Source organism: Octopus bimaculoides, chromosome 9, assembly GCF_001194135.2.
Source record: "Octopus bimaculoides isolate UCB-OBI-ISO-001 chromosome 9, ASM119413v2, whole genome shotgun sequence".
Classification (NCBI taxonomy): Eukaryota; Metazoa; Mollusca; class Cephalopoda; order Octopoda; family Octopodidae; genus Octopus; species Octopus bimaculoides.
The window spans coordinates 14,724,975-14,727,644 of NC_068989.1; the positions used below are offsets into that span (position 1 = coordinate 14,724,975).

Consider the following 2,670-nt stretch of genomic DNA (forward strand, 5'->3'; position numbering starts at 1 on the left):
TGTCAAACGCTGACCAGACAACCCAAATTCACATCTACCATTATTAGAATGCTGGTCATATCTACAGGAGATGTGGATTCAGATCTCACATGCAGCCTTGAACTTTTTCCATCCAAAAGGGATTTTTTAACCCAATATTTACACTGTTTTATTTATAGCTTTATCTGGTTCAAGATTCACCATTCCTAAAAAGAGTGTGTGTGTGCGTATATATATATATATATATATATATATATACACACACACACACACATGTATGTATGTATATGTATGCCATTTCTCTTGAGTGCCACCTGCTGGCCTGCACCAGAAATTGTTCTATATTGTGACCACTATTCATTGTCGTCTTTGACAGAATCACTTGAACACTCTTCACCATTCATTGTGTGGCATCTGTTTTCGGTCACTGGATTCCTTTGTCCATTTATTCACTTCATGCAAATCCTCCCTCTTCACCCTCGTCTATTTTCTATCTCTCTCTGTCTTACCTACTCTTTGACCCACCCATCCCCCAACTAAATTTCCCCCAATGTCTTTCCATTAACCCACCCTTCCTTGGAAAACCATTTTCATCAGACTCCCTCCATCCTATGGGTCAATCATTTTCTTCTTTATTTTTTTTTTTCCTTTCTCTTTTTGTCCCTTTATGACCCCTTATTGTGACCTATTATTTCAGTTTGTTTATACATGATGATTCGGTTTATTTAATTAAATTTTTTTTTTCCTAATTATAAAAGCCATATTCTCCTCCATTATTCCAAAGATGAATTCCTCATCTTAAGTCTCTCTCTCTCACTATATAACTTTGGACAGATACCACATCTGGGCTCATGTGCAAGCTGAGTTCTCTACCGTTGCTTACTGAAAGAAACTTAGATTTGCCAGCCCATCTGGATGCTATGGGGTTTGTCGACCCCAACTACTAAACAGGCTGTGGCCCGTGTGGTGTGTGCGCGCGTGTATGCTGTCTACCAACGCCTCCACATCATACACATGAGAAAGCACCCTTTGTTCACTACTACTACTACTACAAATACTACTACTACTACTACTTCTACTACTTTGTAAAAAGATGTCTTAAATATGGTGAGTCTTACAACCATCTTCCAAACGACTTATTTCAATTAACTGGCTTCCATGAATTTCAGTCACAGTTAAATCTAGCTATGGTATATATATATATATATATATATATATATATATATATATATATATATATATATATATATATATATATATCCTATCTTTTATTGTACACTCCCTAAGCTATCACCTCCCCCCCTTTCACTTTCTCTCTTTCTTTCTATCAGTTTGTCTCTTGACTTCTTTCTTTTCTTCTATCTCTCTTTCACATCCCTCACCTTATATCCTTCTCTTCAGAAAATGCATGTCATGTTACACCCAGGTGTTTTTGATATTGTATCATTTTAAACAGGTGTGCCTATCTCTGTGTGTACGTGCTCCTTTCAAACTCCCCACCCCTCTTCGACACACACACATATATGGAATAATACACCAAATCAATGGGAATGTTGTGGTTCAGCGTTTGATTTAGAATTTAACATGTGGGAAAGGAAAACATTTCGGCTTTGTTGTGGCACTGTTATGCTTATGTAATCTGTGAAGTTTTCTGCTACTTTTGCATCAAAGCTTAGAAGGTACCAACCAAATAACAAACATTGGTACAGGGATTGATAAAATTGATAAAAAAAATAGTACAGTGGACCTGCAGGGTGGAGTGGAAAATCCAATGTTTCAGACATAGGCCTTCTTCAGGGAAGAGATATATACAGGAGAGAAGTAAATGAGAGATACAGGAGAGTTTTCAGTCCCTACAGCAAGTTCACTATACTCTTTGTATCAATTTTACTAAATAATACAAGTCTTGCCGATACAGACCAACAACAATGAAGTCTGAATAATTGAAAATATATATATATATATATATATATATATTAATAATAATAAAGGAGTTACGATGCAAAAACGTATATTTATTCCTGAAGCTGTGTAAAGAAATTTTGATTTATTAAGTCCCTTAATGAATTCTTTATACTGAAGTATATATTGAAGAAGATAAATATGTTCATTTGAATATATACGTTTTTGCGTCGTAACTCCTTTATTATTATTAATATAACCAAAAGGATCGATTCTTGAAGAGTCTACATACCTTCACTGTCGTTTTTTTCTGCTATTTTGGTGATGATTTTTTGAGTTAGCTTACCAATTATTTTTGTTGGTAGTTAATTTATAATATATTGATATATATATATATATATTATTATAGATATAGGGCAGGGAATTGCCCTATATCTATAATGATAATCCACTCCTGGATAGTTAAACTGCAGTTCTTTCTGCGGTACTACTCGTGACGCATGTGGGGAAATTTGAAGACGGATACAAACTTTACTCGTCGATATGAATTTGGAGATGCTGGTTCTCTTGTGTGATGCTGGATGTCACATGATGGAATGTGCATAGGTTTATTAGCATTTTCAAATTTATAATCTAGAATATCATGCTGAAGAGTGGAAGTGAATTTTTACAAAATTCTAATCCCGAAAAGCATCCATGATTAACTAACGACAGGTTGGTTTTGTTATTTTTCTTCTTTCACCTATGTGAGTCATGAATATCACTTTGTTTTTATATGTCAAGTTGCAA

At 34.7% G+C, this 2,670-nt stretch overlaps 1 protein-coding gene and 1 long non-coding RNA gene across 21 annotated transcripts in view; one reads left to right on the forward strand and one right to left on the reverse strand.

Moving 5' to 3' along the window:
• The window catches only part of LOC106874615 (neogenin), a 305,112-nt gene that overhangs the window by 293,051 nt on the left and 9,391 nt on the right, over positions 1-2,670 (forward strand). For 6 of the 20 annotated variants that reach the window (XR_008264864.1, XR_008264863.1, XR_008264865.1 and 3 more), the window contains one exon: positions 814-1,086. The exons of the other annotated variants lie outside the window; for them this stretch is intronic. The gene's annotated coding sequence lies outside the window, so the exon portion shown is untranslated. The remainder of the gene's footprint in view (positions 1-813; positions 1,087-2,670) is intronic. 20 annotated transcript variants of the gene reach the window in all.
• The window catches only part of LOC128248697 (uncharacterized), a 118,654-nt gene that overhangs the window by 103,308 nt on the left and 12,676 nt on the right, over positions 1-2,670 (reverse strand). The gene's annotated exons all lie outside the window — the stretch shown is intronic.